Below are 22,020 nucleotides of genomic sequence, written 5' to 3' on the forward strand. Positions count from 1 at the left end.
CTTGCTCCCGAGGCCGGAGGTCGATGGTTGGAGCTGTACCTCCTGAGATGTACGGACAAATCCAACCTGATATCCCAGCTCAGTGTGAGGGAAGTAATGATTTCTCTGTGTTATTAAAGATATGCGGAGTGGGTAAAGCACCAGGCCTCTATTCATCCCTCTGTCACACGTTGCAAGACTAAGCAGATCCGGTTATAATCATGTTATTGTTTTTGGGATCTTACGTTGAGTATTTTCCAATGTTATAAAAACACACATTTCCATATGCTGTGTTAAGTTCTATTACTGCAATTTGAGAGAAGTTTGCATTCCTTCTGGACTAACATGTATTTAAAATGCAAAATGTAAATCCTCAAACTTGCTCATGGAACAATTTACATTTAAGTGCATCATCGCAGATGCTGAAAATCTGAGGGAAAAAACAGGAAATGTGAATACTCGAGTTTCAGGCAGCATCTGAGGACAAAAACCATTAGGTCTAATTCTTCTTCCACAGATACTGCTGGACCTGCCGAGAGCTTCCAATATTTTCTGTTTTTTATTAGTTTAACCAGTTGAAACAAGTCAATAAGTCAGTGTCCTGCCACATTGAACAATTTGTATTTATATTATGATTTCAACAGAATAAACTATTCCAACATATTTTGGAAGCATTAGAACATAAATTAACGGTCAGTCAACTTTAGGGCAGGTGATGCAAAGATTTGTCATAGGGATTGGGTTTAAGGAGCTACGTACAGAAAGCAGATGGGATTTGGGAAGGAATTCCAGAGGTGCAGACCTTGATAACTGAAGACATGAATATTAACAGTGGAGCAATGGAAATCAGCGATTACAAGAATTGAAGGGGCAACTGAGATCTGGGGAGGCTAGGGCAACTTTATAGAAATGGGGAGTGTTGAGGGTAAGGAAGAGTTTGAAGCCCCAGATGAAAACCTGAAATTTGATGTAACGTTTTGAAGGTTCGGGTAACTTTGCCTAGAAGATAATTGTTTTTACTTTCTCTGAGCCCGTAGAGATATGCAACACTGTGTGTGTCTCAGTCAGGGGAGGATTATCTACTGTACTAACATGCCAGTGCTGGACTCTACAAATGCAAATTTAATAGATCTTGTAACTATGCACCACATGAGGGTTGGCAGCTATACATGAAAGAAAATCGGTGAACTGGCTGGAGGATAGTTCCAAACTTCCCAAAGAAATTGAAGAAATATTCTAAAGGCAGGGTAATGCGAGGGATGACAAGGGAAGTCAAAGATGAAATAAAAGCAAAAGAGTCGGCATATAATAGAGCAAAAATGGGCAGGAAGTTAAAGTATTGGGAAGCTTTTTAAAGAAAACAAAAGGCAACTAAAAAAGCCATAAAGAGAGTGAAGATGAAATATGAACGTAAACTAGCCAATAATATCAAAAAGGATACTGAACATTTTTTACAGATATTGTACTGTGCAAAAGTCTGTCTCTCTCACACACACACACACACACACACACACACACACACTGAATATAGAGCTAGGTACCAAAGACTTCTGCACAGTACAGTAGTAATTTTATGTATCGCACTGTACTGATGCTGCAAAAATCAAATTTCATGACACATGTAAATGATGATAATCTTGATTCCAATATGGGTCTCTATTGTGGACTGAGAGTGGGAAGGGGACGGGGAGGGGAATTGTGGTTGGCAAAAGGGGAGGAAGCATCGGAAGCATCAGAAAGGCATTCTGTAATGATCAATAAGCCAATTGTTTGGAATCAAATGACCTTGCCTGATGTCTCAGGGTTGGGTACATCTCCACCTGTGCCACCCCTCACTTTTGGCACTGCTTCTCTGCAACCTGTCCCACACTCCTCCCAGGGTGCTCCATCCTAGCCATTCCCAACACTCTTTGCTCCTGCCAGATTTACAAACTCACTCTGCACTCCACATTGACAAATACAATACTATGCAAAAGTCTTAAGTACCCTAGCTATATATGTAAAAAACTTGCACAGCCCTGTAAATAAAGAGTAAAAAGGAGGCAAAAGTAGATATCGGACTACTGGAAAATGGTGCTGTAGTAATGGGGGACAATGAAATGATGAACAAACTGAATAAGTATTTTTCATCAGTCTTCACTGTGGAATACACGAGCAGTATGACAGAAGTTCAAGAGTGTCAAGGCAGAAGTGACTGCAGTTGCTATTACTGGAGAGAATCTGGTTGGGAAGTTGAAAGGTCTACTCCCCAGGGTTTTGAAGGAGATGGCTGAAGAGATTGTGGAGGCATTAGTAATGATCTTTCAAGAATCACTAGATTCTGGCATGGTTCTGGAGGACTGGAAAATTGCAAATGTCACTCCACTCTTCAAGAAGTGTGGAAGGCAGAAGAAAGGAATTTATAGGCCAGTTAGCCTGACCTCAGTGGTTGGGAAGATATTCGAGTTAATTTTTAAGGATGAGGTCTCAGGTTACTTGGAGGCACCTGATAAAATAGGCCAAAGTTAGCTTGGTTTCCTTTAAGGGGAAACCTTGCCGGACAAATCTGTTGGAATTCTTAGAGGAAAAAAACAAGCACGATAGATGAAGGAAAATCAGTGGATTATTCTCCCTGTTAAGAGCAGGAGGCTGGGGCTGAGGGAAAAGAATCAGCTAAGATTGAAAGGGCTGAATAGCCTAATTTTGCTCCAATATCTTAGCTTAAGAGTGCTATGAGAGTCCCTTCACCTGAGTGACTGTGGCAGTTAAAGGAAGTGCCTCACCCCCCCCCCCCCCCCACCCCCGGGCAATTAAGGAAGCTTAATAAATGCTGATCCCATCGTGGATAAATAGAAAATAAAGTAGATGGACAGAATGGCCCCTCGGCTTTATGACTGACGTCACAGTTGCCCCAGTCAGGACCACAGGCAAGTGTGTAGAAAGTAAAGAAACTTTTGTGAGCTGTCTTCCTCTCTGATGACAGCATTATTAAAGTTTGATGCCAGTTGACCTTTCTAATCTCGTCTCAGCAAGACAGGCTTAGCTGATGACTGGGGAGTGTCACTGAATCCACTCTGATGTGGGCCAAGTGTGACAGACACCACAATAAATTCTCAGCAATCTCTGCAGTGTAAACAAACCCGAGAACCTTCTTGTTGTCGAAATAAAACTCTCTGGTGTCTCATGTTTGTTATCAAATGGAATATTTTTGTTGGGCTTTCTCCCTTCTGCTCTTATTCACTCAATACATTGCGAATGACCTGAGAAATTATACATTAAAACAATGGGTTTAATATTATTTATTGCTCTTATCAAAACACTGAGAAGTTATTGTTTTCCCTCTTTCTGATTTCCTTACTGAGGAAGGTGCAGTGCCTATAAAAGGTACTCACCCTCCCTTGGAAGTTTTCATGCTTTATTGTTTTACAACATTGAACCACTGGATTTAACTTGGCTTTTTTGACACTGATCAACAGAAAAAGACTGTTTTGTGTCAGAGTGAAAACAGATCTCTACAAAGTGATGTAAATTAATTACAAATATAAAACACAAAATATAATTGATCGCATAAGTATTCAGCCCCTCTTTAATCTGACACACCAAATCATCACCAGTGCAGCCAATTGGTTTTAGAAGTCACCTAATTAGTTAAATGGAGATCACTGTGTTCAGTCAATACATTTCAATTGATTGTAATAAAAATGTACCTGTTTCTGGAAGGTCCAACTGTTGGTGAGTCAGTATCCTGGCAAAATCTACACCATGAAGACTAAAGAACACTCCAACTCTGCAAAAAAAAGGTTTTTGGAAAAGGACAAGTCAGGAGATGGATACAAGAAAATTTCCAAGTCACTGTATATCCCTGGGAGTACAATCATGAAGAAATGGGAAGAATATGGTACAGCTGTAAGTCTGCCTAGAGCAGGCCATCCTTAAAAACTGAGTTACCGTGCAAGAAGGTGACCATTGAGGGAGGCCACCAAGAGACTTGTGACAACTCTGGAGGAGTTACAAGCTTCAGTGTCTGAGATGGGAGAGACTGCACAGACAACAACTGTTGCCCGGGTGCTTCACCGGTCACAGCTTTATGGGAGGGTGGCAAAGAGAAAGCCACTGTTGGAAAAAAAAGCTTGCGTGAAGTGGGTCTGTACTTAATGCAATCAATTATTTTGTGTTTTATATTTGTAATTGATTTACATCACTTTGTAGAGATATGTTTTCACTCTGACACTAGTCTTTTTCTGTTGATCAGTTTCAAAATAAACCAGATTAAATCCACTGTGATTCAGTGTTGTAAAACAATAAAACATGAAAACTTCCAAGGTGGGGAGAATACTTTTTATAGGCTCTGTAAGTTTGCGGAGACTGTTATCTGTTGCCACTCTTCCTCCTGTAATTGTTAACTAAGCACCACTTCCCTGAAACAAAGAGTTTGAGGTCCAACCTCTGGAACTCTCTCTCTCTCGCTCTCTCTTAAGTGCTTATCTCAGTAAACTTTGTTCTCCTGTTCAACATCCCGCCACGTGACTTGGCAAATTTTGTTTGGTTATGTGTCCAAGAAGTCCCTGGGTAATGAACGGGTCTTGTTTTTTACACACCATATTAAGTCAAGAAAATATACAAAGTCATGCTGTGGTAATCACACCTCCACAAGTTCTGTCATGAATGGCCTCAAGTAGAGTCAGAACTAGTCTGCCGTTTATAGAAACAAACATATGTACTTTGGTCAAATTTTTGAATTTAATAATATTATGGGAGCTTGTTTGTATGTGCAGTAGGGATATCCATCCATAGGATCCACAGTTTGTCAGGGTTAGCCTGTACCCTGAGATGTTAAAAAGTACTTGGAGGTTAGTATTGGCCCTTAATCACTGCTCCCTCTTCCCTCGTGCTAGCCCCTGAAGCTCTAATTGAAACGATTGAAGGAATGAAGCCAGAGTCTGATGTTGTCCTGTGGGTTGGCCTCTCGTTTCTGATCTCGACGGCTGTAGGTTCAAGTCTGGTGGAAATCAGAGACTGTGGTGGAGAGGAGGCATTTACACTGAGAGTTTTGCACTGTGGAACAGCTGGCAGAGCCTCTGCTTCACAATGCCAGTGACCCAAATTCAATCCTGACCTAGGGTGCTGTCTGTGTGGAGTTCGCACATTTTCCTCGTGACCCATGCCTGTTTCCTCCCGCACACCAGGGACGTGGGTTGGTAGGTCAGTTGGGTGCTGGACATTGTCCTTTGTGTGGAGGAGAGTGATGGAATCTGTAGGGAAGGAGATGAAATGGATTGGTGTAAGTGGGGGGGGGGGGGGGGCTGGACCGGTTTCTGTGCTGTGTAAATCTTTAGCTCTAGATGAACTAGCACGTGGTACGTAGCTCTGTATTTCTCATTCAGTTGGCATCACTACTTATTGGCCCACAGTTTCTGTGGGTTCTCCCTGTGCTGCTGTGTTTGAATCAGCCATTTGCTACCTCACAGAACTGTTCAGTTGGCCGTAATGGATATGGACCCTTTGGATCATTTTTGAACCAAAAGTCTCCAACTTCCTACTGAGAGAGGAAAGTTCGCCTACGCTGCCCTGGTGTCAAGTATCTATCAATGGTGTAATTCAGATGTCCTGGACCATTCCCTAAGCCTGGACTGGGGTAAGAGCTGCACAGGTAAAGAAGCATTTATCTCTCAGACTGAAGGAAACTGAAGAGCTGTCTCGACAATCTCTCAGAACATTTTAGCCAGTGCCCCATGTTTGAATTATGTTCATTGTTGCAAGAAATGATCTTAATCATTCAGATTCAGTTGAGTTTATTCTTGCACACACCAGGGTGAATTGAAATTCCTTGCGAGCATGAAGCTTACTGACTAAGCAAGGCAACAATAAATAACATCAATAAACACAGCGATGAGTGCAAAACAATGGAATGGTGGAAACAGGGAAGGGGGTGTCAAGGAGGTGACTGGATCAGGAGTCTGATAGTAGTGGGATAGATGTCCTTGAGTCTAGAAGTCTGAGCTTTCAAGCACCTGTATCTTCTCTAGTGAGAAGGGGGAAGGACCAGAGTGATAGACACCTTAATGATAATGCTGAAGTCGCAGAAACAATACACCATGAAGATAGACCGGATGGAAGGAAGTGATGAGTCTATAATGGACTGGGCAGTGTATACCACTCTCTGCGGCTTCTCTCATTGGAGAGCAGAACATCTGCCGTTCCAGGCTGAGGTGTAACCAGTCAGGTTACCATACCATAGCATCAGTAATCTTAGGTGACAGTGGGACACTACTGCCTTTCAATGCAGATGAATAGAGCACTGAAACAGGACCTTTAACCCAACTTGTCCATGCCTACTAAGATTCCCAACAAATCTAGTCCCATTTGTCCACTCTTGGCCCATATCCTCCTAAATGTTTCCTATCCGTGTACACGTCTGAGTACCTTTAAGATGTTATTACTCTATCTGCCTCAACCACTTCCTCTGGCAGCATGTTACACGTACATACCATCCTCTGAGAGAAAATGTTCTACATCAGGTCCCTTTTAAATCTTTGTCCCCTCAGACCTTAAACCTATGCCCGCTTGTTCATGATTCCCCAATCCTGGGAAACAATCTGTGTACAAAAACCCTTCAATGCCCCTCATGGCTTCATACTCTGCTACAAGGTCAATCCTGTGCTTCAAAGAATAAAGACCTAATCTGCCCAACCTCTCTCCATAACTCAAACCCTCGAGTTCTGTCAAGTTGGTAAATCATCTTTGTACTCTTTCCAGCTTAATGACTGCTTTCTGATAACAAAGTGACAAGCATTGATCCAAGGGCTACCTCACTAATGTCTTGTACAGCTGCAATGTGATAACCCGACTCCTATCCTCTGGCGTCTGAAAGCCAGCGTGCCGAACACCTTCTTCACCAGCATCGACCTGTGGTGCCTGACTGAGAGACATGCACTCCTCGCTCTGTCCTATTATGCTCACCGGAGACTTGCCATTTACTGGGGAAGTCCTACCCTGGTTTGACTTCCTGAATTGCAGCACCTCGAGTAAAGGTGTGTTTGCTCCATCTGAAAGAATTTTGATCATGCAGGGTACTGGGCAAAGCTTCCAGCAAGTTTGTACAGATGTACTTTGGAGAGCATTCTGGATTGCATCACTGTCTGGTTTGGAGGTACCATTGCCCAAGATCAGAGAAAGCAGCAGAGGGTTGTAGACTCAGCCAGTTCGATTGTGGGCACTAGACTCCCCACCATTGAGGACATCTTCCAGAGGTGCTACCTCAAGAAGGCAGTATCCATCACAAAAGAGCCTCCCCATCTAGAACATGCACTCTTCTCATTCCTACCATCAGGGAGGAGGTACTAGAGCTTGAAGACTCATACTCAATGATTTAGGAACAGTTCCTTCTGCTCTGCCATCGTATTTCTGTACAGTCCATTAGCCAATGAACACAACCTCACTATTTTACTACCTGCTGAAGGGTTTCGGCCCAAAATGTTGACTACTTTTTTTTCCATAGATGCTGCCTGCCCTACTGAGTTACTCTAGCATTTTGAGTGTTGCTCATTATTTTTCTCTCTTTTTCCACTATATACTGTATGCATTCCGACTGTGATTTATACTAAATGTTATGTATTGTACAGTACTGTGGGTGCAGTGATAATATTTCTGATTCTGGGTGTGTAAGTCAGGTGACCTAAATCTTGGTCAAAGACAGGCTTGAAGGAGCGTCTTGAAGGAAGAGAGGGGGACAAAGGGCTTTGTGGAGGGCAATTCAAGGCAACTGAGATACACCTGTGGGGGAATAAATTAAATTCAGGAACGGTCAGGAGAGGTTCTGAGAACTTGGAGGCTCTCCAGTCCAATTCAAAGGTTTAGTTCCAAGTGTTGGAAAATGGGATTAGTGTAGTTGGGCACGTTATGGTTGGTGAGGACATCGTGGACCAAAGGATCTGTTTCTGTGTTCTATGACTCTGTGTTTTGTGGGCATCCCAGTGGTGCAGCTCCAGTGACCTGGGTTTGATTCTGACCTCAGGCACTCTCCATATGGAGTTTGCACATTCTCCCTGTGACTGTGTGGGTTTCCTTCCACAGCTAAACGGTGAGTAATTTGGCAGATTAATTTGATCACTGTAAATGGTCCCAAGTACGTAGATGAGAAATAAAACTCAAGACTGGCTTGGTTGGAACATGGAGGGAACAGAGGGGCCAGGGCTGGATGAGCTAGCTGGGTGCTTGATGGTCAGTAGACCTATTCCTCTGCTGCATCCATCACTCCAAGCAGAAGGTCAGAGACAGGGAGGGTTATGACTGCAAGGAATGGGAAAACAAAAACTTTAAAGCCGAGGTTTGTGGGACCGAGGCTTCTTCAGACCGCTGCACATTCCTGAATCTGCTTTCAGAGAAGCAAGGTGTTACTGACAGCGGGCGCAGATGTGTGTTTACAGTTGGTGCATCTAGTTCTGCACAATTCAGTTAACGCATTCCTGATCTGTCACTTAGGTATTTAGTAGCACAAAGAGATGCCAGAAAATAGCTCTTCATTTCCTCAGGGCAGGTTTGCTTGATCAGTGTTAACGTCTAAGTAGAAAGTAGGATTGATGTAATGAAACACAGACTTGTTGCAGTTAACTTAGAGTCTGGTTTATTGCTCATTCTTCCCGTACAGTCCGCAGAGATTGGCAGGTTATAATGGCCTCGTGTGTGGGGCAATGAGGCAGAGAGGGGCACTTGCAATAATTGAAGACCTGAATGTGTTTTCATTGCAGTGTATGTCTTACCACAAATTTCAAAGTAAACTCATTATCAAAGTATATGTATGTCACCATATACAACCTTGAGATTTGTTTTCTCGTGGGCATACTCAATAACTCCATAACTGTATAATGACCATAACAGAATCAATGAAAGACCACACCAACTTGGGTGATCAGCCGTCAACAAACTGCAAATACAAAAAGGAAGGAATAATAATAACAACTAAATATGCAGTAAATATTGAGAGCGTGAGATGAAGAGTTCTTGAAAATGATTCCATAGATTGTTGGAACATTTCAATGAAGGGGCAAATGAAGTTGAGTGAAGTTATCCCCTTTGGTTCAAGAGCCTGATGGTTGAGAGGTAACAATTGTCCCTGAACCTGGTGGTGTGAGTCCTGATGCTCCCGTACCTTCTTCCTGATGGCAGCAGTGAGAAGAGTGTGTGTCCTGAGTGGTGGGGGTCCCTGATGGTGGGTGCTGCTTTCCTGCGTTTCACATAGATGTGCTCAGTGGTGGGGAGGGCTTTACTCGTGATGGACTGGGCTGTATCCACTACTTTTTGAAGGATTTTGTGTTGACATGTGAGACAGCAGAAGAATGTGATTGGAGAATCAGGTTGGATTGTGTTGTAGGGAAGAATGAAAAGTGAAAAAGTAGAACACTTTTGGAATTGGTAGTGCATTAACTCCTGGATAGAAGAGGGATTGGATGGGTTGGCCTACAGTGCTTGTGGTTCGGTAAAAGGCAGCAAAGTAATTTCAATAAAGTGGAAAGGGGGGGGGGGTTACTGGGTGGGTGCGGAGAGACTTTGTCCTGGGGATGGAGAATATAAAACAAAGGTCAGAGCCTCCAGGGAGAAGAGGTTGGCCATTCTGGACTGCACTAGTTGGAGAACCTAGTGGCTGCATGCTGAAGGTGCGGAATCGAGCAGAATAGATGGATTTTCTTGCTCCAAGGGAATGGCAGTAATGGGATGGGGCGGCTATGTGAACTAGAGCCATCTGGAGGGGCTCGGTGACCGTGTCCTGCCCTGATCTTTTCTGCTTCTCCATTATCATGCTGTGGGGAGTCTGTCTCAGTGGCTTTGCCCACACTCCCAAGCCACAGCTTCCTGCAGGGCTAACTGGAGTTATGGCTTCCAGCACTCTGGGTCCAGAGATGTAGACCAGGCTGGTTAGACTGTGATACTGCACCGTGATGTGGGGGGGGGGGGGGAAGGGGTGGGAGGGTGTTATTGGGTGGTATCAGATGGAGCTGAAGGGAGAGAAGGTTAGATTGCATGTGCACTGGTCGGGGCTGTCTGACGCACAGTCTGGGATCTGCCTCCCCCAGCTGGAGCGGGTTGGAGGAAAGGGGATGAGGAGTTGGTGGACACTTTGGCGTACTGGAGCTTTGAGCTTCCTCGACATGAGAGAAGCCTTCAGTGGCTACCCACCCTGACCAGCCAAGTTCAGGAGGTCCCAGACTGACCCTCCTCAGTAATCCCCTGAGCTAGAGTGTTGCCCTTCTGCCCCACTTGGTGCAGGCTCCAGGTTGTCAACCTGGTCCACATAAGCGGGGTATAAGACTTGTAATTGATCCTGGGAATAAAAATGTTAATATATGGGGAACTTTTCACGGTTCTTGGTCATACTTGCTGGAGTTTAAAAGAATGGGAGAGGATGTCATTGAAACATACCAAATATTGAAAGGCCTAGGGAGTGGAGAGGATGCTTCCAGTAGTGGGAGAGTCTGGAACAGGGGTAGGAAACCTACGGCCCACGAAGGTATTTTGACCGGCCCGCAAGCAAATATTGGGATACTATGCTTAACTGGCCCGCAAGCAATTTTTCCTTATTCTGAGTGTTTCACGCGACCACACTGATGGACATGCATTGCTCCTTGTTGCACTGGCCCCAGGTTCCGCTTTTGGTATATACCAGGGGTCGGCAACCTGCAGCTCCGGAGCTGCATGCGCCTCTTTCACCTCTGTGCTGCGGCTCCCTGTGGCTTTGGAAAATAAATTATGAGTGTTTAATTAAAATGTATTTTATGTTAGTTTGTTAGTTTTTGAAATGTAATTCTAAATTTGAAGATTATGGTGATCTTGTACAATCTAAATAAAATGTTGTGGCGACCCATTTCCTGGCATATCTGAGCCGGCTCACAATTAGCCAGCGTTCCGGCTAAGGGAGATAACCTACGGGGGTTTGTGAGTACGTGTCTTTTGGAGCATCCGTGCCCACGGGGGGGGGGGGGGGCGAGTTGAGGGAGGCTTAAAAGCAAGGCTGTTTAGTTCGAATAAAGTTATCTTTGACTGCAGTTTACCGACTCCGTGTCGTTATTTTAGCGCTGCATGTAGCACACCACTACAACGTGTTTTTTATCGCTATTAATATACGTCACCACTGCCAATGCCTGACACCCGCCAGTGCGCGATTTCTTTTAATTTTTCGATCCACGGTAGGCTAACTATGGAGTAACCTTCAACCCAACGTCTTTTTTTCGGAGTTCAAAATGTTTTTGTTGCATGCAGAAATGTAATTTCATTTTCTCTGCAGGAGTTCATCGATTTCATAAATGCAACACATTATAGTTTGTTTATACATAGCATAAAGGCAAAAAAAACGTTGTATGCAGTGTTATTTCATTTTAAATGTCAAACGGGTTTTGTGGCTCCCAGTGTTTTCTTTTCTGTGAGAAGCGGGTCCATATGGCTCTTTCAGTGGTAAGGGTTGCCGACCCCTGGTATATACGAATGACAGGAAGGCAGACTACCTTATTAATATGTATGAGATACTCTCTGTGCACATGCAGGTTTTCAGATGGGATCGTTCAAATTTGTAAACAGAAACAGCATCACTGTGTTTTAACAAGAAATCCACGCTAAGTATCCAGATACTTACATGTGCTTCGATACTTGTTGAATAATTCATGTTTCGAAATAAAATTGAAGAAAAAAATTCCAATGGCAATGAATGCAGAACACAGGAAGGTAGACACTGAGTGCCGAAATTTCCAAGACACTTGGGCACTAGATTACTTCTTCATCGAGCAAGCTGGGAAACCAGTTTGTCTCATTTGCCTAGAAAATGTTGCTGTGAAGAAGGTGGCAAACATCAGGTGACATTACGAGACCCACCACAGTGGAGATCTTAACAAGTTTACTGCACAAGCAAGGAAAAATGAAATTGAGCGAATGAAGGCTAGTTTCGGAAAACTATGTCATTTTTTTCCCAAGAAAAGCAGTGAAAATGAAGGAAATACCCGTGCCAAATATGAAGTCTCAAAATGTATTGCAGAAAAGGTGAAGCCTTTTATAGATGGAGAGTTTGTCAAAGAATGTGGACCATACAAAAAAGATGGCATCATTGTTTGGCAGCGCTTATCTGTGTGAGCAATTATTTTCAAAACTGAAGCACACCAAGAACCATTTGAGAACAAGATTGACTGATGCCCATCTGGATAATGTCTTGTTCTTGGTATCAGCAAGTCTGACACCCAATATTCAGAAGCTTTCAAACAACAAACAACATCAGGTTTCACATTGATTCATCGACTGTTTGCATTAAAATTTTCTTTTTTTGTTATGCTTAATTTATCGCCATTCAATGCATCATGTTCATACATTTTGTGTTTAAAGATTCTTTGTGTCCTTTTAAAAGATTCAAAAGGTGCATTGATTGAAAGAAACTGCAACTAAACTGAGTTCTTTGATTACTAATTGGCATCCTTGGTTAAGCACAAATGATTTTCTAGCATGCGTTATTCATTAATTTGAGGCAAAACATAACTAGATGTATTTAAATGGATAATTCCCATATTTCAAGTTTTCTATGGCATTTATCTGGCCCACTGTCTGCTCATTAATACGTGATGCAGCCCACAGAGGCAAAAAGGTTGCCAAACCCTGGTCCAGGACCTATGGGAACAGCCTCTGAATACAAGGATGTCCCTTTAGAACAGAGATGAGGAGCCAGAGGGTGGTGAATCTGTGGAAATGTTGCTATAAATGACTCTGAAGGCCAGGTCTTTGGGTATATTTAAAAAGGAAGTTGATAGGTTCTGGATTAGTAAGGGTATCAAATGTCAAAGGGGAGAGGGCAGGAGAATGGAGTCGATAGTGAAAATAGGACAGCCCTGATCGAATGGCAGAGCAGATTTGATAGATTGAATGGCCTAATTCTGCTCCTATATCTTTGGTCTTCTGGATTTCCTCAAAGGGGAGCAAAAGGTGGTATTTAAATGTTCCGTCTTTATTACCCTAACTTCATTCTGCCGATAGTTGAACCAGTCTGTCTGAACTGATTGCATGTCATTGCTAAGACTCATTAATACTGAACACGCTTCTGCTGAGCCACAGAACCCTGGGTCATGTCCGGTTCCTCTCAAATGACACTTCAAAGTAGTCTCCAAGGGAGCCTGACCTTTGGCGTGCTTTAAAAGCTCGGTTCGAGAGCAAGTCCCTGTTTCACTCAGGTGAGCAGTTATTTATGTTTAAAACAAGATGTGCACGTCATCTCCAATGTCCCCTGCTGCTGATCTCTGGATGGATGGAATTCAGTGTTATCTTTGGGGTGGGGGAACCAAGATTCCCTGGCTGTCGGAAGGCCAAGTTTACTGCGTGGGCCTCCGTCTCCGCTCCCCGCCCCCACTCTGCTCTCACCAGCATCATCTCCAGCCTAAACAAAGAGGCTACACTTCACCGCTGTTGCATGCATTTCACTTCAAAGGAGCTTGCTTCCCGAGATGTTGTTTTATGGGTGGGGGAGCTTTCATCTCACTACAGTGCTCCACTGAACCTCGCTCTCCTTTCAAATGCTCTGATGGAGTTGTAAAGAAATGTCAACCGAATTTTTCACCTAACCAGTTTGCGCTTCACCCAAGGGGATAGCAGCAACTCCAGGACGGTAATTAGGGAGCTAGTTAGTTGGTCAGTCCTCCCAACCCTAGAGCCTTGGCTGGCACAGAACCACAAAACATTCAATATCTATGAAGATTCTCAGTCATCCAGGTCATTGTATATCAAGCAGTAGTAAATTACGGCAACTGGACTTGCTGTGTTGTCTAGAAGACGTTTTGCCGCTCATCAGAGAGGCTTCTTCAGTTCTGATCCATGGTGACCCTCCCATTACCTCTACGACTCATAACGGCCCTCATACGATTGCAATGTCATTGAACAACTCACTGAGTTGATGAGCAACACACATAAAATGCTGGATGAGCTCAGCAGGCCAGGCAGCATCTCTGAAAAAGAGTACGGTTGAGCTGAGACTGTTAGGGAAGGGTCTCAGCCCGAAGCTGGACTCTTTTCCGTAGCTGCTGCCTGGACTGCTGAGTTCCTCCAGCATCTTGTGCGTATTGCTTGGATTTCCAGCGTCAGCAGATTTTCTCCTGTTTGTCACAGAGTTTATAAGCCGGAAAACTACCCACTGTAGATCAGAACTGAAGAAGCCTCTGGATGAGCGGCAAAATGTCTTCTAGACCAGTGGGCCCCAACCACTGGTCCGCAGCCCGCTGCTTGGAGACCACTGTTCTAGACAACACAGCAAGTCCAGTTGCCTTGATTTACTACTGCTTAATGCAAAACACTGAAGGGACTCTGTGGGCACCTGTGGAGGGAAATGGGCAGAAGACTTCAGGTTATGACAATTATAACATTTAGGGTTCATAGACACAGGCCTTTCAGCCCTACTGGCCCATGCTAACCAAGATGCCCCATCTGAGCTATTCCAGTTGGCCCATATCCACCCCAACCTTCACTCTCCATTTTAAAAATATTTGTTATTGTACCTGTCTAATCCAATTCCTCTGGCCACTGGTTCCGTGTACATACCATCCTTTATAGGAAAAAAAGATACCCCTCAAGTTACAATTACATTTTTCCTCTTCACCATAAACTATGCTCTCTAGTTCTTGATTCCCCAACCCTGAGAAAGAGACTTGGTACATTCACCTTATCTGTGCTCTTCGTGATTTTATACACCTCTACAAGATTACCTCTCGCTCTCCTATTCTCCAATGAATAATGTCCTAGCCTGTCCAGCCTCTCCCTATAATTCAGTCTCTCAAGTCCTGGCATTATCCTTGTAAATCTTTTCTGCAGATTTTTTTTCCAGTTTAATAACAATTTTCCTATAGCAGGGTGAACAAAACTCACCAGTGTCCTGCACTGTCTGCTCTTAAAGACATGTGGACAGGTGCATGGACAGGAAAAGTTCAGAGGGATATGGGCCAAATTCAGGCCAATGGGAGCAGCTCAGGTAAACAGTTTGGTGAGTTGGTCCGTAGGGCCTGGTTCCATGCAGCTCGATGCTACAAATCTATGACTCTAAAAGGCAGCTTGTGAAAGGAGAATCCAAGTTCGGGGCCGTCACCTTCCAACAGCACCAAATCTGATCTTCAGTTCCAATGCAAAAATGCTGGAGGAACTCAGCAGGTCACACAGCCGCTGAAGGAATTGGGCAGTCGACATTTTTGGTTGAAAGTCTTCACCTGGACTGAAAGAGTGGAGGGAGGTAGAAAGTATCTGAAGTTGGAGGGAAGTGGTGGGGCAAGATACCCGAAGCGACTGCTGTCAGCTTCAACCCACAGATTATTTCCATGACTTGCTGAGTTTCTCCAGCACCTGCAGTCTCTGCTGTCTGTACTTGGTTCTGTGCTGGGAGAGTGTCCTTCCACATGGGATGCCGTGCCCCACTTTGGGTGGATACCATGTGATCTTGCCGTGGCCAGTGGGCATCTCCCAGTCAATGTGAAAACGAGTAATTCTTGTCAGATTTAGATTATTTTACTGGCATATCCACCAGGATGCAATGAAATTCCTTGTTCACGTGATGCTTGCGGGGTGAACAGTATACGTGGTAACAATAAATACAGCAACAAGCCCACGAGCAACAGTGGTGGAATAACTGTACTGCATTCTAAAGTAGTGCGAGAAGAAATACTAAAGAATTCCATGTCAGTCTTAGGTGAGTAATGGATTGAGTGGGAATAATTTTGCAGGGGAGACTTTTGAGATCTTGGCATCCAGCCTTGCCCGGGACAGGATTACTTAGCAGCACTTGATGTGCGATGGCAATCGCTTGCACCAAGTGTTATTTTAATCAGGTTTGTCAGTGAGAGCAGGACGCCTACTTTCCTCCAACTGCTTCTCTTCAGCCTGTCAGCACCACACATGGCTCCATTACTCTCAGTGGGATTTTCCCCAGGCAACTGATGTTGCAACTCTCACTTTCTACAGAACATCCACGTACACTGAACACGCTGCCTTTGTCTTGCCTAGCACCATGTGCTGGTTGCCTGTCACCCGCTGTGCTTCTGGTAGCTACTTCCTTTCCATTCTCAGCCTTCGTGATTCCATCACATGATAGAAGGCCATTAGGCCCATTGTATCTATGCTGGCTCTCATTCCTCAGCTTATTTCCCTGTAATCTATTCTCCCTCAGGTGCCCTTCGATTCTAACCTGTCCACCTTTCTCCATACCTCTCCTGTTACACCATTGAGAAAAAGACTGTGACCACCTCACCCCACCCCCCATGATGTTATAAACCTCTGATACAACACACCTCAGCCTCCTACACTTCAGGGAAAACAGTCCCAGCCTATCCCGTCAAAGCATTCAAAGTACATTTGAATCCAGTCTCAAAAATCTCAGCACTCCAGAGCTGGCAATGTTCCTGTGAATATTTTCTGCACCTTTTCCAGCTTAATCATATCCTTCCCTCAGTGAGGGATGGACAAATTTGCAGAGAATGAAAATAAACTTCTGGAAACATGCAGCAGGTCAAGCAGCATTTGTGGAAAGAGAAAATAAGATAGGGTTTCATTCAGGTTGAAGGCTTTTTGTAAGAATTTAAGGCTTTTTGTTGCCTTAATTAATGATAGAACAGTTTGTGGGCAGTCGCTGTTATGTAGGAAACACTTAAACACAAGAACGCACACACATAATGTGTGTGTCTGTGTGGGACAGGTGCACACACACACACACACACTCTCTCTCTCACCATCTTTGTGATCAAATCAGACTTATGATCATTGATTTACATGACATGAATCTGTTGTTTTGCAGTAGCAGTACAGGGCAACGACAAGGTTATTACAAATTACAAAATACGGTAGATTCCATTTAATTGGGACACATCTGGACCGTACATTTTGGCCCAATTAAGCAGCTGCCTTAATTCGCTGAAATTTCAAGAAAATAGTTAGAAAGGTGTAAAAATAAAGTCAAATTGCCACTTAACTGAGTAACAAATTATATACTGTATGTAAGGGACATACAGAACAAAATTAGAACACTATCAATACTATAAAACTGTGCATTAGTTGCTAATACTTATCGATGGAGAAATTCATTTGCCGATTTCTTTTGAATGATTGTAAATGAGCAAGATCTGCTCTGACAACTGATGGTAGTAGTGAGAAGAGGGCATGTCCCAGATGGTGAGGGTCCTTAGATTGTGCCTTCCTGAGGCACTGCCTGTTGAAGATGTCCTCAGTGGTGGGGAGGAACTTGGATGTGAGTTGAACACGAGCCAAGAGCCCCCGCTTCCCCCGAGGAGAGCTCATCCTGATCTTATTTCTTTACGCCTGCATCAGAGGACAGATGGGATCTGAAAGACAACACTTCCTTCAGTTCTCAGGGGGAATCACACCCAGAGCTTTACTTTTTTGGCTTAAACAAATTTCTTATTTGTCCCAGATACAAGCCCTTTGGCCCATTAGATCCTTTGCTGGCCTTTTTGCCCATCTACACTAATCCCAGTTGCTCGCATTTGGTCCGTATTTTTCTCGACCATGCCGATTTAACTACTTGTCTCATTGCGGTCATAGAGAGGAGGCGTAGGTCAGAATTGAACCCTAGTCTTGGGAGCTGTGAGGCAGTGGCTTCACTTCTGTTCACAGAAACACTTGGTGTCAGGGTGGACTGCTACAACCGCTGTGGCTTCTGGAGGGCCTTCTACCCCACTCACAACTCACTCTCTCCTTTTCCAACCCTCCCAGTGGTGGGTGCTGCCTTTTGGATGAAGGGTAGGGAAGCTTCCTGCTGAAAGGAACTCATGGAAAGGCCTGGTTGTTTTCTTTTTCTCCCAGGATTTTTCGCAACCATTTTGTTTTTTTTTCCTTCCATAATGTCCCTATTAGTTGCACAAGAATTTATGGCCCTTCTCTCCCCACTCCTTTGTTTGACATACCCATCTGTGATTTTGACAGAGGAATAATAAATGAAGACGTCGCCTGAGGGGAACTCCCCCCCCATCCCACCCCCAACCACGGAGAAATGAGAAAGAATGATTGGCAAGGATTAGCCCGGTTTGATGATTGATAGAAGTGGGATCAGTGGCAGAGACAAAACCGGCTTGCGCTTCACATCTCGGGTAGTGAACGCCTAGCCATAGAACTGGGGTTCTGCACGTGGAAATGGGATCGTGAATGAGAAGACAGGATGCTTCAAGCTGGGGTTGAAACTTGGACACGGTTCTCAACCCTATTTTGTTAAAAGGCCTGACTCCTTCTGAGGCAGTAGGTTGGAAGTTGACGTTTCCTGTCATAAATTTTTGCTCCATTTGTTATTGATGGACGTGGTGAGCAGTCATAACTCATCGTTATTGGGGAGGCTGCATTTCCTTTCCCAAAATGTATGAGGACATCCTTGAATCTTTTTTTCCTCAGTAGGCACAGCAAAGATACAAAAATGACTCACATGACTGACAACAGAATCGAGAGGCACGGAACGTGAGCACTTTGTGAAATAAGCAGAGCATTTGCGATTCAGGGGCTGGGTTTGAAGTTCTCCATATACTCAGTAAACATTCCTGCCCAAAAATGGAGGAAGCAGACTGTATCATCTTCTAGCAAACAACAGAGTCAGCTCTCCAAGGAAGTCTAGTACGTGGATGTAGTTAAATGTACAGTCTACCCCTGTCTCTTAGGAGCATGCTCACCATGTTTGATTGGACATGGGAAATTGACCAATCAGGCCTCATCTGGTTGCTTAGTCATTCTTTACCCTCTTCAAAGTTCAAAGAAAGTTTATTATCAAGGTATGCAGATATCGCCTTGAGAGTCACTTTCTTGCAGGTATATAAGTAAAATTAAGAAATATAATTGAATTTATGAAAAACTATTAATAACAAGGACTGACAAATAACCAATGTGCAGAAGAAGACAAGCTGTGCAAATAATTTAAAAGGTAAATAACTAATACTGAGAATGTGAGTTGTAGAGTCCTTGAGAGTGAATCTATTGGTTCTTCCTTCCCTTTCCCACTCTTTTACCTACCTAACCCTCCCTGGACAGACAGGAAGGAGTTTGAGGGAGTGAGCAAGGTGGCAAGGCTGAAGTTGTAATATAAGCTGAATATTGCTAAGTTACAGTTTCTGCTGAATCACAGTTTAAGACTTCCAAGTTTTACCCAGTTAAAGAGACGCAGTTTCTTTTTTGGAAACATTTGGGAGTTGTTTGCTGTGAGAGTGGCAGATCACCACACTTTTATCATTGGTTTGACTATGTCTGCATCCTTTGGAGGGACAGATTGCGCTGGTAGGTGTGAGAAACTCATGAATATTGAATCAAGACTTCCCATTTAGATCTGGCTCCAGACTTATTCCCCAATTAGAAAAGCTTGTTGCCTAGATACTGGCTCACTTAGTCAACTTCCCATATCAAAGTTCGAGTCCTTTGAGGTTAAACCTGCAGTTTTAGGAAAGCATTAGGTTGTAAGTAGATTTGTGTCGATGTCCTAAAGTGTGTTAGTCATAAAGATCAGATTTCAAAAGTTGCTGACTTCAGAAAGACGCCTTTTCGTGCTGAAGTTGCAAGATGTGCTAGAAGTAAAGGAAGCTTAGATTAGATTATTTTAAATACAAAATATTCTTAAAACTTTACCACATAGAAAGGGGTCATTTAGTTCCTGTGCAGTGTGCCTGTCCTCTCTCACCCCTCTCCATCTCCCCCATCTTTCAATTCCTTCTGCCTTGTATTTAAGTAAATTTCTTATTGAAAATGTATATGTCACATGTACTACCCTGAGATTAATTTTCTTGCTGACATTCACAGTAGAACAAAGAATATAATAGAATCAGTGAAAAACGACACACAGAAGCTGATCAGCAATGACTGCAAAAGAAGACGAACAGAAAAAAGAATAACAAATAATGCAGAGAATATGAGTTGTAGAGTCATTGAAAGTGTTTGGCCATAGCTCTATAAACCTCTCCTGTATCTCGGTGACTTTTCGATGTTACTAATGTGCCCGCCTTGACCACTGTTTCTGGCAACGCATTCCAAATATACCCCGCCCTTTATGTGAAGAAGCTGTCCTGATGTCTTTTGCAAATCTTTTGCCTCTTAGCAGCCCTCACCCTGGGGTAAAATGTGCTTTCAGGCTGTAAATGCCTCTCATGAGCTTACATCCCTCTATCAGCTCAGCAGGGTAGAAAGAACTCACCTCTACTGGTAACTTGGGCAGCTTCCTGACAAACCTTTCAGGTATCTTCAGTTATGTGGTTTGAGGTGGGTGTTCAGAGGTGCTTCTCTACATCACTGTTGCAATGTGTGGTTATTTGAATTACTGTCACCTTCCTGTCAACAGGAACTAGTTTAGCCACTCTTTCATTCACAAGATGTTTTCACCCACAGAACTGCTGCTCACTGAATGTTTCTTTTTGCTTTTTTGCACCGTTTCTGTAAAGTCTAGAGAATTGTGTGTGTGAAAATCCCAGAAATCTGCATTTTCTGACATATTCAAACCACCGTGTCCGGCACCAGTAATCATTGCACGGTCAAAGTAATTTTGATCACATTTCTTCCCCATTCTGATGTTTGTTTTGAACAACAACTGAACCTCTTGACCATGTCTGCATGCTTTTTTGCATCGGCTGGTTGCCACATGATTGGCGGATTAGATGTTTCCATCAGCGAGCAGGTACTTAATGAAGTGTCTACTGAGTATATATGTATTTTGATAATAAATTTACTGTGAATTTTGATAGTGATGGTATGCATAAGCTTTGGAAAAGGAATATCAAAATCTGCTCTGCTGATTTGCATGTTCCAATTCCAAAGCGTAGCGGCTGATTAAATGGACTAACTCTGTAACTCCACAGCATAATTTATCATCCTTTAAGCTCGAAGCTTGAAGTTTATTGTCATGTGCATAAGTACATATGTGTACAGTTGCAATGAAAAGTTACGTACACCAGCATCATGGGCACACACAGTATTGGGCAAGGGTCTTAGCCATCCTAGATATATATATACGTGCCTAACAACTTTGTACAGTATTGTATATTTCCAGTTACCAAATAACACTAATACTATTGAGATAATACCAAGCCAAGTACTCTTATTTCTGTTTCTCAACCACCTTCCTATTTCAACCAATATGTAGTACTGTGCAAAATCCTCAGGCACCCTAGTTATCTATCTATGTACCTAAGACTTTTGTGCAGTACTGTAGCCTCACAATACTCACAAGTAAACACAAATTATACACAATTTTTATGAAAAATTAGCAAATAGAATAAAAACAAAATCCATAATAGTGCAAATTATCAAAGTTGCATAATTTATACATTGTATAAAGTTGTATAAATTATAGAAGGTTGTATAATTTCTACATTTGATAATAATGCATTTTGAAGTGGTCATAGTCTAATGTTGCGATTAGGATTCTGCCCGTTGGTTCAAGAACCGAATGGTTGAAGGGAAGGAGCCCTTCTTGAACCTGGTGGTGGGCTTCTGTCTCTCCTGCTCAATGGTAGCGTGAGAAGTTGGCATGGTCCAGAGGACAGGGACTTTTTGATGATCGATGTTGTCTTCTAAAAGGAGCGCCTCCTGAAGATTCTTCCAAAGCTGGTGAATGCAGGATTATTCATTGAAAAGATCAAAAACTTCATTTGCAGGAAATGGGAATTAACAGAGAAAATGCCAAAATGCTCTTTTGAAACATCCAGTGGTGAAAATAGTGAAGTTTTTAAATGCACTGGCTGTTTCCGCTTCTGTCACTCTTTCAAGCTGAGGTTTCCAGACCCTCACCATCTCTGTGTTGGAAAACCCTTGCCCCAACTCTGCCCTGTGGGTTCAGGGTGTTAACCTTGTGCCCCAACCCATCCTGCAGTTACTGACTTCGTTATGTCTCCCTGGGTAAATCCCCGCCAAGGACTGAGCAAGAAGGCGTGGAGCTTGGTTGGTAAGTTAAGTCGTTTTATACTAATCTTCAGCTGACAAATCATCGTTTCTCACAGTGACCAGAGCTGTCAGCTATGATTATTCTGGGGATTACTGTGGTCAGCAGCAGCTTTAGCTCTTAGCACCAATGACATTCTGCGTTCACATGGC

At 43.4% G+C, this 22,020-nt stretch overlaps 1 protein-coding gene and 1 long non-coding RNA gene across 8 annotated transcripts in view; one reads left to right on the forward strand and one right to left on the reverse strand.

The window, feature by feature from the left end:
* Positions 1-22,020, forward strand: part of farp1 (FERM, RhoGEF (ARHGEF) and pleckstrin domain protein 1 (chondrocyte-derived)) — a 236,747-nt gene that overhangs the window by 63,401 nt on the left and 151,326 nt on the right. The window lies entirely within an intron of this gene.
* Positions 1-22,020, reverse strand: part of LOC132394398 (uncharacterized) — a 64,314-nt gene that overhangs the window by 30,109 nt on the left and 12,185 nt on the right. For all 3 annotated transcript variants that reach the window (XR_009512313.1, XR_009512312.1, XR_009512311.1), the window contains exon 2: positions 3,666-3,745. This is a non-coding gene — a long non-coding RNA (uncharacterized LOC132394398). The remainder of the gene's footprint in view (positions 1-3,665; positions 3,746-22,020) is intronic.

Source organism: Hypanus sabinus, chromosome 5, assembly GCF_030144855.1.
Source record: "Hypanus sabinus isolate sHypSab1 chromosome 5, sHypSab1.hap1, whole genome shotgun sequence".
In the NCBI taxonomy this organism is placed as follows: Eukaryota; Metazoa; Chordata; class Chondrichthyes; order Myliobatiformes; family Dasyatidae; genus Hypanus; species Hypanus sabinus.